The following is a 15,146-nucleotide window of genomic DNA, read 5'->3' on the forward strand; positions in this document are numbered from 1 at the left end:
AAAATATCTTTTAGATAAGAACTAGCCCCACAAAATTATGTTCACGGATACTCAGTTTAAAGAGAGTGATTAAAAATGGAATGCATTAGCGTGGGGAATGAATATTGAGATCACATAATCCAGCTTCATGATTTTGAGGAGGAAATTGGAAGCCTGGAGATTCAAAGCTTAAATGCTTGTAATGAAGCTGCTATGGAGGCGAAGGTGGGACCCCCCTGGGGTCCTCCCTTAACCCAGTATTTTCACCTGTCAGTCATCTGTCTGTAGTTTTCTCCTCATCCTCTCTCTCTCTCTCTCTCTCTCCCCCCCCCTCTCTCTCGCTCTGTCTTTCTCTCTCTCTTAGACTTTCTCTCTGTCTCTTTATTACATGAGAACCTAGAAATCCGGAGAAGTCATATCCTCACCCTGATAAGTATGGAAAACCTAAACTAACCCATCTTCTTTCGCCTTACCATCACTGGGAATCCGCGCGATTCCAAAGACTCGCCGTGTCACTAACCTAGTACATGGACCTTCTGCTCCCTCCCACCATCCGTTTCACACAGGTCTCTCTCTTCCTATCATGCTATATTGGTGATTTTGTACATTCGGGAACCGGCGCTGTGACATCTTTTCCCCATGTTCCAGTTTTCTGTGCTGTTCTAGTCAAAGTCACGTTCTCTGAGCAGAGCGACCAGGGTCAGCCTCCTATAGCCTAGTAGTGAAGACCCTGCTCTCATTTGGGAGAAGCTGCGAGAGGCTGGGAGAGAAGAGCACGCCGATCCCCAGCCAAGGACAAGGACGGAGACCAGAGGCTGGTAATCAACATGCAAAGGCAGGGGGACAAATCCAGGGCCAGCCTCTCAGGCAGCGACCCACACGGTAGAGAGGGCCAGAGATCAGGGTTCATTGGCTAGGAAAATAGAGCTACTCAGAGGCTCAGAGAAATGACCTATTAATTCACTGGTTAGTTAATCGCATATCTTTTTTGAGTATTTGATTGTTTCATTCAACAAAAGTGTGTTGTGCTCTTAATCTATGACAAGCCATGTGCTACGCGTTAGAGATGTAAAGATGAATATGATTTAGTCTAGACCTGTGAAAGGAGTCTAATTAAGAACTGTATATGATATTGTTTCATTAAAACAAGATATTGTTTAAATGAAACAATATTCTATCGGTTTGTTAACAACAAAAACAGTAATAGAAATATAAATTTGTACCCCTGTTGTAATTTTACTGATTACAGTTAGGTACGATGTGGACACAGGTCAGAGGGCTAAGACGCAGCGTGTTTTATCTGTCGAATGCATGCACTCTGGCATCATGGAAAGATGTTTGCTTGTTCAGCGGCCTCTCGTTACAAGGCTAGGATTATAACTTAGTCAAGAGTGAGCAGCTCAGAACACATTTTTGTTTTCCCTGGAATACCTGCTTAAAAGGCCACACTAGAGAGAAAAATGGTGGAATAAAAAAAAATTATATTTGAAAAAGACTTGACAAATAATTACAATTTATTTTGGAACGTACTTTTTTAAAATGTATTTAAGTAAGTAAAGGAAATATGTGCACATTAGTGAAATGTAATTATTCTATTTGAAATTGATTTACTAATGTCTGGAAAGCAATTTTCAGCTCTGCTATTAATCCACTCCTGTCTACCCATCATGCAGCTGGAAAACCAGGCCACCAAAAAGTCAAGTGAACGTGCCCAGGACGGGCAGGTTCAAGCGCAGACTCAGGATTCGGATTCAGACTGTGGCTCCAGAATCTGCTATTTTTTTAACCAGCAGGAAAACGGAATGGAGCATGGGCTCTTTAATGACACAGAATTTCTAATGTAGGCTCTATTGAAACTCGTATCCAAGCTATTCAACTGAAGCCATATGGCCACTGATCATTACAGTGATCACAATTAATGCAAATTTACAAAGTAAAATCTCATGTAGAGCTTTCAAAAAGTTCCCAAAATTCAGTTAACTATGTTTTTATAGCATGTCTTTTTAAAAATATGCCTGACCAGGTGGTGGCACAGTGGATAGAGTGTCGGACTGGAATGCGGAAGACCCAGGTTCAAGACCCCGAGGTTGCCAGCTTGAGCGTGGGCTCATCTGGTTTGAGCAAAAGCTCACCAGCTTGGACCCAAGGTTGCTGGCTTGAGCAAGGGGTTACTCAGTCTGCTGAAGGCCCGAGGTCAAGGCACATATGAGAAAGCAATCAATGAACTGCTATGTCACAATGAAAAACTAATGATTGATGCTTCTCATCTCTGTCCGTTCCTGTCTGTCTGTCCCTATCTGTCCCTCTTTCTGACTCTGTCTCTATAAAAAAAAAAAAAAAATATATATATATATATATATATATATATATATATATATATATATATATATATATAGGAGATAATTTGCAAGATCATTGCAGTTTAGGTTGCTACATATAACATGTTCTATATCAAATAATATAATCTATTTTTTAAAGTGCAATGGCAAGCCCTGGCTGGATAGGTCGATTGGTTGGAGTGTCGTCTGGAAGTACAGAGGTTGCCTGATTGATCCCTGGTCAGGATACATACAGGAACAGATTAACAGATCATGTTACTGTCTCTCTCTCTTTCCCTGCCTCTCTCTCTCTCTCCAAAAAAAAATAAATAAATAAAAAAATAGTGCAAAGTGCAATGGATTTGAGTCTTCTTCCAATCATTATTCCATCAGCGTTTGATAGCTTAGCAGACCTGTGTTGCATATATATGTGTTGGAGAGAACAAGTTTGCAATCAAAGCTGATTGTTTGGCCAAACTCCATCTGCCTACCCATATTTATGTCAAATGAGACTGCCCAAGGTGTGTGTGGGAGATCTTCATTTCACATTTACTCAGGTCTTGTTGTTAAGGATGCTCTGGCCACAGCTCAAACTACATCATTAAAATGCCTATGTCTTTACCATAGCCCATATGTCTTTTATTTTTCTGAATTCTTCTGAATGCTTTCCTGATTTTCACTACCTTCCTATCAATTAGTTTGGATACCTTATTGCTAAAGGTTTTCACTCACTCTAGATCATAACATTAAGCATCGTTACAATATATAGACTATTATAAACTTTAGTAAGATAATTTCATATTTTGAAACCTAAATGTCCCTGCTAATGTTAAATTTGTCTATTAAAATAAGTTGCTGTATATCAATATGTATATTTATAGACATATAAATATATGCAAATAATTTTAATGAATCAGTGCTTCCCATAAAGAAAAATATTCATAATTCCTACTGACATTTTGTAAAAGATATTCATAAATAAAATTTATACACAGATTTGAGATTTTAATGGAGAATTAATATTGACTCAGCAATTTTTAAATCTCTGACCAAATATTTAAATAAACCAAGGCAATAAACATTTCACTTTGCATTGGATATTTCTGCTAGAACATATTTCATTTAAGGAAAGGCTGAGAAATTTCTTATAAACTACATTATATATTTTAAATCACCATAGTAGCTCTACAATTATTTCTACTTTTTAAATTGAAAATATAATTAGTAGTGGCATCCACTAGGAATGATATTTTGTTAAAATACAATTCTTTATTTAAAATGTTTATTTTATTGATTTAGAGAGAGGAAGGCGGAGAGGGAGAGAGAGACAGGAACGTGGATCTGTTCCTGTATGTGCCCTGACCGGGGATTGAACTGGCAACCTCTGCACTTTGGGACAGTGTTCTAACCAACCAGGCTATCCAGCCAGGGGTAAAATACAATGCTTTAATATGCCATTGATAATGCAAGTTATGAGGATTATCTTCTGCTTTATTCAATACCAAGAATATATTGAGAAAAGAGAGCATGTTATGTAGAAATTGATTCCAATTTAGAAAACATAAATAGCATATGCTAATTTAAATTAATATGAAAAGCTTGTTTTGAAACACTTTTTTCCTAAAGAATGTTATATTTCTTTGTGTAACCCCTTACTTGTTAGTCCAATGAAAACTCTAGTGTAAGTATTAAAAAAAAATTATTGACGTTAAAGAATAAGGATTTTTCTGGCCCTGGTCGGTTGGCTCAGTGATAGAGCATTGGCCTGGCGTGCAGGAGTCCCTGGTTCGATTTCTGGCCAGGGTACACAGGAGAAGCGCCCATCTGCTTCTCCACCCCTCCCCCTCTCTTTCCTCTCTGTCTCTCTCTTCCCCTCCCGCAGCCAAGGCTCCATTGGAGCAGAGTTGGCACCGGGCACTGAGGATGGCTCCATGGCCTCTGCCTCAGGCACTAGAATGGCTCTGGTTGCAACAGAGCAACACCCTAGATGGGCAGAGCATCGCCCCCTGGTGGGCATGCCGGGTGGATCCTGGTTGGGCGCATGCAGGAGTCTGTCTGCCTCCCCGTTTCCAACTTCAGAAAAATACAAAAAAAAAAAAAAAAAGAATAAGGACTTTTAATTCATTCAGTTGTGCACATCATCTTTAAAAATGTCACTATTCATCAGTAACAATATTTTTAAGTTAAAATATGAATCTGAAACAGAAAATTAGTTTGGATTTGTAAAAACATAGAATATGTATGTAAACACAGAATGTGTATCTTGTAATAAATGTTATGGTATGTAAGTCTGTTTCTTAGATTGTATGTGTTAAGACAAAGCTCAGAAAAGAATTTCATGTGAACAGTGTGCTCTCAAATCTCAGGAACACAGAGTCCACTGTGGTGATGGAGAGCAAGGCGAGTTCTGGGAGGAAGGCAGGTTATTTTCATTAGTGTAGATAAAATATTCCAAACAGGACCATCCCCTGGTTGAATCTGGTATGTGAAATGTTAAACCACTATAACTGAAGAATAGTTTGGATTTATATGTTCTTACAATAAAAATTATATATTTCATGCAACTTAAAATCTCTTTGACTATATGACAAGCTATTGATAATATTAGTATTAAATGTATAAAAACTATGTATGTATGCTTCATAGTCTTACAATGAAGCAATCAAATTTTTTTTCTAAATTAATTGATGAATAAGTCAATTCAAGTAGATAATTTCAGTTCCTAAAACAAAACTATTAAATCACTTATTTTCATTTTAAACACTTACATATTTCCCAAAACTTTATAGAAATGATTTTTTCAGAGATTAATAGATTAGCACATATATGCTATTTTGAGGAAAGTATAATTATATAGTAAGGACAAATAATAGTTTAATTTCTCTATCCCGTGGTCATGTAAAAACTTAGAAATTAGATGATATTGACTCTTTTATTTTAACTGCATAATGAATATATTTATGAAAGATTTTTACAGAGCCATTACTTACCAAGAGTCTAGTTTTAGTTACATATCCTCTTTTTGTTGTACTAGAATTAATTTCATTGTCATGTCTGGCATAGTTAATTTAGCTACTTTATGAAAGAGAAGTTGACATAAGTATTAAAAAAATAAAAGGAAGAAAATCTAAGCTTTTATTTCTTCCATGAATAGCAGTAATTAATTTTGGATGAGGCTAAGTTATTATATAAATTCATCTTAATTTCAAACTTAGCAAAACATCATAAATGAACTTATTATAGTAAAAATGTTTACCTGGTGAATCTATTCATTTTGGTAGATTTACCTTTTAGATGTGTTAGTCGTTTCCAAGTACCTATTTGATTTTTAAATTATATCCCTTTAAGTATGCCATGTATTATTCTTCACCTGTGTAACTAACTGTTCTTTTTTAAATGAACAAAAAGCAACAAAAACATAATCTGGTCACAATAATAAGGAGCCTGATGTGCCTCAGATTGAAATTTCATGAAGACGAACCAAAAATTTTTAAAAGAACAAATGTATAATGCAAATAGAGTTCTCCTTTGTCAATGCTGAAGATTTGTTTGGGACAATTTGCTTTTTTCAATGGAAGCCCCAGTTCCCATTTGCTTCAAACTGTGGTTACAATTTGGTTTGTTATTATTAACACAGACATGATTATGAGGTTTGAACTAGTGTAGAAATTTCACCTGCAGGATGAATATATATATTTATATAGTAAATGCTATGACGTTGACATTTTCCTAAATAAACTTAACTTGGTATTTTTTGAACAATAAAATAAAAATACACACTAAAAATTATAGAATAATTTAGATATTATTGTGTTTGTAGTTACTGTTTATTTGAAAGCCTCTCACTTAAAGTCTATTTATTGAATACATCTCTTTCACTTGACTTCCAGACAGGTTATTCAAAATCGAATGCTGGTTTTTTGTCTTAATCTGAATTTCAGATTGATTTTTTTTTTTTTTTTTCTTTCTTTTTTTTTTTTTTTTTGCATTTTTCTGAAGCTAGAAACAGGGAGAGACAGTCAGACAGACTCCCGCATGCGCCCGACCGGGATCCACCCGGCACGCCCACCAGGGGGCGACGCTCTGCCCACCAGGGGGCGATGCTCTGCCCATCCTGGGCGTCGCCATGTTGCGACCCTCCTGGGTGTCGCCATGTTGCGACCAGAGCCACTCTAGCGCCTGGGACAGAGGCCACAGAGCCATCCCCAGCGCCCGGGCCATCTTTGCTCCAATGGAGCCTTGGCTGCGGGAGGGGAAGAGAGAGACAGAGAGGAAGGCGCGGCGGAGGGGTGGAGAAGCAAATGGGCGCTTCTCCTATGTGCCCTGGCCGGGAATCGAACCCGGGTCCTCCGCACGCTAGGCCGACGCTCTACCGCTGAGCCAACCGGCCAGGGCTTCAGATTGATTTTTTTCTTGACACAATTAGACTTGAGTTTAGTGATAATGTAGTGATTAGTAGAGAAAAAGAGAAAAATTAATGTACACAACTTAGAAAATATTGCAATATGGTATATGAAAACTGGTTTCTCATTTTTACAGTACCTGTAATTTTTATGTCATGTCTTTTGCATAATGTTATAGAGTTATTGATTACACAAGGTTCAGGAATATTTACAGATTGAAAATCCCTTGCTCAATTATTGTTATAATTTTCCTCATTTACTGCTTGTGTTGCCCTTGGATGGTTTCTACAACAACATGCGTCTTGACTGAAATACTGCCATAAAGTCAGGGAAAGTTATCTGTAGAAACAAGAACTAGAGGTATCTGACTATAACAGATGCTTAAAGAAATGTAAATGTATGTAAAACAAACATAATGAGATTATACTAACAATAGAAAAAAGCTTATTGATAAACTATGAATTTTTAAAATCAACTTGTATGGTTTAAAAGATTTTCTTTATTTTCACTATAGTAACCCTTTTCAATACCAGTAAGTAGTTTTTATTGATATTTTATATCAATTATTGCTAAAGTGTTAAAATATTTTATTTTGAGACAAATCAATGTTAAATTAAAATGTTATTATTTGAACATGTGCATGTTTTCATACTTTGTATTTTTAATAAAGGTTTTAAATGCAGTTTCAATAGCATAGAAAATATATTTATGCACATCAAATATATATCACAACTTGTCTATAAAATTTTAAATGGCCTCTTATAACTTGTCACATTATAGCATAAAAAGTAGGTTGAAAATTGTGTGAAGAGCCAACTAAATAATGCTGATTGGAAATACTTGGGGAATATTTTACATACTGTTATTCAAGCTGAAATAGAAAAATCTAATTATATATATATAATTATATATATATATTCAAAAGTATAATAAAGGATATGCTCTCAAATTTATATAAATTCCAGAAAAATTATTTTTTTAAAAATAGATTTCCTTAAAATATTTTGTAAGATTTATCTTTGGTCATGTAGACTCTCTGATAAGAAAATAATGTTTATGAATAATGAGATTATTTCTGGTATTTCTTATTTCACAGTTAATCTATTTCCAAGTAATCATGTAAGAAAAAGAACAGATGCTCTGCTTAAAATAGCATATTAACACTGACAATGAAAGATAATGAGTTGTTAAATATTATTTTAGGGAAAAGGAGAGAGATATATTGACAAAAGTTTCTTTAACATTACTGTGAAAGATACATTTTGTTATATCTTTATTCAGCATATCTGTAGTGACTGATGAGTATCATTTTCCCCAGTCACATATATTTTAAGCTGTGATCGTGTCACCGATATTCAGATCCTGCCTGGTTCTTGTTCTGTGGCTAGTTATCCGTACGCGCTTTATGTGGCAGTCCGTGCTCTAGTCTACGATATCACCCGCGTCTTCTAGTCCATGCTCTACAATATCACCTGTGCCTTCTCTCTCAGCCATGTGTGTCCCACTTATTCACATCCCTCAGAATCCTGGAAAACATGATCATGACGATTCTTCCAGAATGTACCAGCAGAGTTAGTTCCATTGAGTTAGGCAGTCTTGTGTTTAAGTTTGGGCTTCATTCCTTATCAGATGCATAAATTTAGATAAAATATGTAACTTGTCCGAATTGATTTATTCATTTTAAAAGTGCTGTTTTCAATAGATGTGCACAGTCCAATCCCAGACGTTAGATTGCACTCTACTTCCATTGCCTTGTCTTTTATACCTTCTCTAACAAATGACTCCCGAAGTTATTATTAACCATGCTGAAATACTATATTAACATTTGCCTCTTAGAAACAAAAAGTATTTATTTTTATTGATTGATTTTAGAGAGACAAAGAGAGGATGGGGGGGACAGAAAAAGAGAGAAGCATTTATTTTCCATTCCACTTAGTTTTGCATTCATTGGTTGCTTCCCACAGTTGCCCTTACCAGGGATCGAACCCACACCCTTGTTGTTTCTGGATGGCACTTAAAGTTAACCGGCAAGGACTACAAAAGTATTGTTAAAATAAATTGTTTAACAGTCTACTACAGTTAAAAACAAACAAAAAAACCCCAAAACAAATGAAAAACACTTCAGCTTAGTTCCTGTGTTAGCTTGGTTGGGTATCAAAAGAGGTTATAAGTAAACATCCATCCTGTACATTTTTTGTGGCTTTATTATACTTTATGTTGGTTTGTTGAATTTAATTGCATGCTGCTTAAATTATTAAAATGCAACAATGTTATATTAGTCTTCAATCATTTCTTCCAAATATTTTTATCTTTGTTGTCAGATGTTGATTTCTTGAAGAAATCCTCTTGTACAGTCTTTCAAGTAACATTGCGTATAATTCTAATTGTTACTTATATTATGAGTGTTACCTAAATGGGACCACAGACACACTTAAAGCAAGTGATTTGGATTAAAAGATATTAACGCGCTCCTCCGGTGTGCTGTGCAAAATGCGGTCTCCCCTCACCGCCTCTTTTTCTGCCCTGGCCTCTTATCGCTGCCTGTCCCAGTTCCTGCTGTGTCTGGCGATGGGATCGCAAAATGTAATTTGAGATCAAAGAAGATGAGAGAAGAAGAAAGGGGGTGATTTTGAATTATATAAATAGATATAGGTAAGGATAAGCAGAGCACTAATTAAATCATTTGTCTTCTGGAGCACTAGAGTTGAAATAAGTAGTTTAGTATCTACACTGAGTGATTATGTATTTGGCATCAAAGAACAATGATGGCCTTAGACTTGTCCACTTTGATTTGACATTTCTCTAGACTTTGATATGTGAGCCCTGGTACTAGACTTTACTGAGGATGCAAATGTGACTAAGACGCCATCCGTCCCAACACCCAGGGGACGATTAGCAGCATGAGCACCTGCAGCTGGGCTTTGCTGCCTTGCGTGTAAGAAGCTTAAAATCTGTGAGAAAAAGAAATAAATAAAAAGCCAACAACTTCAAAACAAGTGATTCAGAATGGGGATAAGGGAATCAATGCTGCAAGTAGACTCAGAAATTCTACTTTTATTTTATTTTATTTTTTTTTATAATTTTATTTTTTTAATGGGGTGACATCAATAAATCAGGATACATATATTCAAAGATAACAAGTCCAGGTTATCTTGTCGTTCAATTATGTTGCATACCCACCACCCAAAGTCAGATTGTCCTCCGTCACCCTCTATCTTGTTCTCTCTGTGCCCCTCCCCCTCCCCCTTTCCCTCTCCCATTCCCCCTCCCCCCTGTAACCACCACACTCTTATCAATGTCTCTTAGTTTCACTATTATGTCCCACCTACGTATGGAATAATACAGTTCCTGTTTTTTTCTGATTTACTTAGAAATTCTACTTTTAAACCAAATTGAAACTTTGATGTTAAAGTAAAAAGAGGTGGTCAGTGCTGAAATGGAAACCCCTTCTCTTTCTGCTCTCCGGGGAATGGCGTTCAGAGGAAATTAAACCAACAGCTCAAAAATGGTAGCAGTCTGTCTCTTCTTGGCTCTTTGTTCTGGTTTGGTGGCCCCTCTGTCTTAGCTTGGCATGTCTTGTGAGCCTCATCTCTGCGAACAGAGGTCTGCCGTGTGATGGACAGCCTCCGAATCCCGGCTCCGTCGCTTTACAGCATAGTGACGGTTGACAGACTTTCAGCGCTCGAGATTTTCCCTTCCTTGTCCTTGAAATGAGTCCGCAAACACCACTTCTTACAGAAGTGCTGACCATACACTAGCTCACACTGTGAAGGGCTTAGCCTCATACTAGGTACTTTGTAACGTCTTAGGAAATATTAGCACTTACTCGAATGATACAATTTTTAAAAATCTAATTTTCTTCCTCACAGCTAACTTTGATTTCGGCACTCAAAAAATAAAAATAAATGGCCCTGTCCAGTTGGCTCAGCAGTGGAGTGTCGGCCCAATGTATGGAAGTCCTGGGTTTGATTCCAGGCCAGGGCACACAGGAGAAGCACCCATCTTCTCCACCCTTCCCCCTCTTCTTTCTCTCTGTCTCTCTCTTTCCCTCCCGCAGCCAAGGCTCCATGGGAGCAAAGTTGGCCTAGGAGCTGAGGACGGCTCCATGGCCTCCACCTCAGGTGCTAGAATGGCTCTGGTTACATCGGAGCAACACCCCAGATGGGCAGAGCATCGCCCCCTGGTGGGCATGCCGGGTAGATCCTGGTTGGGCGCATGCGGGTGTCTGTCTGACTGCCTCTCTGCTTCTCACTTTGGAAAAATATGAAAAAAAATTAGTAAGAAAAATGTTAAAAAAGGAATATAAAATTATTCATTTCAATTTGTATCTCAGGAAAACTTACTAGAAATCCAGTTACCCAATTACTTTTGGTTACTTATATCAGTTTCTAGGAATTCTTAGTGTTCTTGAAAAGGAATTCAGTCATACGTTTTAGCCGTCAAATGAACTAACCTATACCATTTATCTGGGGGGAATTCATTTGTGAAAGATATTTCTTTCTTTTGCCTTTGGCATATTTTATTTTAAATTTTATTGGTCAATATTTGTTGTCTTTCTACAACTCTTTCAGCTCATCTTCTGTCCTCTTTACTGAGGAGAAGTTCTGAAATCAAATATACCTGTGGCATGAAGGTCTCCCAAATCTGTCTTGAGCAGTATCAGCTGACCCAGTGGCGTTCCAGCTGTGATCTGGTGACGGACAGCCTGGGAGTTGAGAGTCAGAGTTGCTGGAGGGGAGTTCCTTGGGCCACACCGCAGGTCTTCTGAGCCAGCGTCTCTGGGCATAGGGTCTAGGAGCTGAAGACTTCACAAGTCCTATAGGAGATGCACAGACAAGTTTGGAAAGGACGGATCTAACAGAAACAACTAAAAAAATAAAAATGTAAGGGATTCATTTTTGTTTCAATGAGAATCCAAGCTCCTGTAGTCTAAGCATCTTGGCCATTTTACTTAGTTTGCAAGACATTCCTAAAATGTAACATTTCCAGAATTCAAAGCTGGAGTTATTCAGCTATTTATTCACTCTGTGCTTCTCAAAACATGAGCAGGGATCACCTATGTGTCAGAACTAACTGGAGAGGGCGTTAAAATGTGTTCATGGGATACAGCCCAGATTACTGAAACAGAATTGCTGTTGATAAGAAAGAGGACTATTTGATCTTTGACCCTGGCCAGTTGGCTCAGTTGTAGAGTGTCAGCTGGCATGTGGAAGTCCTGGGTTTAATACAGGAGAGGTGCCCATCTGCTTCTCCACCCCATTTCTCTCTCTCTCTCTCTCTCTCGTTTCTCTCTCTCTCTCTCTCTCCCTCCCCTTCAACTGGCCATTGCTCAAATGGTTCAAGCAAGGTGACCCTGGGCATTAAAGATGGCTCCATGGTCTCACCTTAGGCACTAAAATAGCTCAGTTGCCGAGCAATGGAACAAAGGCCGCAGATGGGCAGAGCATTGCCTTATAGAGGTCTTGCCCAGTGGATCCTGGTCAGGCACATGCAGAGATCTGTCTCTCTGCCTCTCACTTAATTTTGAAAAAATTTAAAAAAAAAGAAAAGAAAGGAATATTCATTCTTAACCATTTTCAGTGCTGATATTTGAGAACACCAAAATATGAATACAAGTTGACTACTGTTGATGAGTTAGTGGTTTGATTAACTTCCTTAAATTTATCAAGAGTTATTTATATGTAGAAAGATTTCTCAGCAGATAGGAATTGACTGAGTCAAACACCAAGACACGGCTTGACAATAAGAATGCCTGATAGCCAGTCCATTCGTGGGCAATTTACTTTTATTTTTCTTGTTCTTCAGTTTTCTTGTGTGCACATTTCTTCTTATTATCACACTGCGACTAAGCACGTAGCCCCAGTAGTCAGGACGACTTAGCAGGGGGCCAGTTCGGGCAGGATCTGTCTTAGGAAGTGAGAAAATGCCTCAGACTCAGTGTGGCCATGTATAATATGGTTAAATACTTACCTCATAGGGTGGATATGTTGATACATTCAGATTATGAATAACAGACCCTTTACATAGTCATTTTCTGCCCTCTTCTCTACTGAGGTATAAAGAGTGCAACAATAAACAAAGGTGGGGGGTAATTAACATACAGTGTGAGGTTTGTGTCCATAAAAGAGAGGTCACCTTGCGTACACTGCCACACAGTCCTGCCAGTGTAGACACGTCCCCCCTCCGCCCCAAGTCCAGCACTTGAAGCCTTCCTGAGGTAGGTCTGCCAGAGTTGATAAGTAAAAATACTGCATGCCTGGTTAAATTTGAATTTCAGGTAAAGAATGATCAACTGTTGAGCATAAGTGCATCAGATACAATATTTGAAACATGCTTTTATTAAGTTTTTCATTGTTTATCCCAAACTCAAATTTAACTGGGCATTGTCTGGTTTATTAGGCATCACAAAACTGAAGAGAAGGTCGATCCCACCACATAAACACTAAGCCAGCCCTCCATATGAGTGGAAGTCCATTGCGTTATTCTGTGTGTCGCTGGCCAAATGGAGAAGCTGAGAGAGGGACTTTAGAGCACAGGGACTACTTACTCCCTTGTCAGTATTAAAACGAGGCCTGAGGAAAAGAAAGTTCTAGAGATGACTGAAGATTAAAATTTTATTACTTTATTTGATTTGTTATGTTATAATTTTCTATATTTTACTCTTTTTTTTTTGCATTTTTCTGAAGCTGGAAACAAGGAGAGACAGTCAGACAGACTCCCGCATGCGCCGGACCGGGATCCACCCGGCACGCCCACCAGGGGCGACGCTCTGCCCACCAGGGAGCGATGCTCTGCCCATCCTGGGCGTCGCCATGTTGCGACCAGAGCCACTCTAGCGCCTGAGGCAGAGGCCACAGAGCCATCCCCAGCGCCCGGGCCATCTTTGCTCCAATGGAGCCTTGGCTGCGGGAGGGGAAGAGAGAGACAGAGAGGAAGGCGCGGCGGAGGGGTGGAGAAGCAAATGGGCGCTTCTCCTATGTGCCCTGGCCGGGAATCGAACCCGGGTCCTCCGCACGCTAGGCGGATGCTCTACCGCTGAGCCAACCGGCCAGGGCTAATTTTCTATATTTTAAATGACTTCCTTGGTATCAGTTTTGCAAATTAATTTTTTTTTCAATTATAGTGTACATTCAGCATTGTTTGTATTAATTTCGGGTGTACAGATTTGTAGTTACAAAAGTCACGGGGATGTAAAGCACAGGCTAGGGGAATACAGTCAGTAATTGGAATAACCACGTCTGGTGCCGGATGGGTACTGGAAATATCCGGTTGAAAACTCTGAGAGAGGCATGGAGGGAGGGAGGTCAGCCCTCTGAGAAAGCAGGCAAGGGGACCGTGCTTTAGAAAAGATTCCCTCCAACCTCACCAGTGGGCTAAAGGACGCAGTGAACCGCTGGAGAGAACAGAGGCTGGGCCACCCTTTGCTTACGAAAGCCCTGGAAAGGGTCAATCTCAGCAGACGTTCCCTTTAGGGAACCATGGGAGAGGTATTGACGATCACGAATCACTGCGGCATTCCCGATGTCCTGAGAGAAGTTTCTTCTCCTTCCGTTTTGTCGTCACTGTAATGAGCATAAAGTTCAGTAACTTGAGGCATCTTGAGTGTTGGCTATTTTATAGAAAAGAGTTTATGGTGACGATGACGTGTAAGTTATGCTAACATTACTGTTACTTTGTTGATGATATGCTTGGTACTGAATGGACTACCATGACTTGAAAATACTTCCAAGTCCTAGTTGCAGCTGCACTGGCTTGTCCTTCACCCTTGGATTTTGGTTTCCTAATATCGTCAGTGACACCAATACTGAGCCCTGTCCCCCACAAAGATACGAAGTGAAAAGGAATACAATTATATTCGTAAACATCTTTGAGGTGGGCACAACTTCACAGATTTAGGCAGATCTTACATTGCATGTATTGTTTTTCTTTAGGACATAAATGTAGAGAAAATCGTTATGAGTGGAGAGATAAATTATATTATAAATAGATCACACATAGAAAGTATAATTTTTCAGGCGAACGCATACTTTAAAAAAAGTTCCATTGTTCACTATTTTAAGTAAAAATGTGTTCCAATCAATACTTATTATTTTCAGAGAAAATATCTTTTGACGTCAATTGCGATTTTCTTCATCTCCCCAAATCTGGCATTCACGTTGTTAGCAAGTTGTTTTCTGTGGCTGTTCCCAGAGGTGTCAGGGCAGCTGCCAGTCTCTGGCTCAACATGCAGTTACTTTGTTCACTAAGCCTGCCCTGTCTGCTCCAAGCACTCGTAAAACAGACCGATCGAGACAAGTTCAGGTCCTGCTACAGACTCGTGGCGCTGGCTTCCCCGGAGCTCTCTTCCTGGTAAGTTCTTTAGTGTTGCATAGACTTACTTCAGATTAAGGAGGAAATCCATCTTCCTGTGTAGTCTCCCATTGTGAAAGCTTAGCTCTGGATCAGA

At 38.8% G+C, this 15,146-nt stretch overlaps 1 non-coding gene across 1 annotated transcript; it reads right to left on the reverse strand.

Annotated features, from left to right (window-relative positions):
* Positions 1 to 13,679: 13,679 nt before the first annotated feature.
* TRNAA-AGC (transfer RNA alanine (anticodon AGC)) lies at positions 13,680 to 13,755 on the reverse strand. Its single transcript has one exon. It is a non-coding gene; the product is annotated as a tRNA-Ala (tRNA).
* Positions 13,756 to 15,146: the final 1,391 nt, after the last annotated feature.

This window comes from Saccopteryx bilineata, chromosome 6 (assembly GCF_036850765.1).
Source record: "Saccopteryx bilineata isolate mSacBil1 chromosome 6, mSacBil1_pri_phased_curated, whole genome shotgun sequence".
NCBI lineage: Eukaryota > Metazoa > Chordata > Mammalia > Chiroptera > Emballonuridae > Saccopteryx > Saccopteryx bilineata.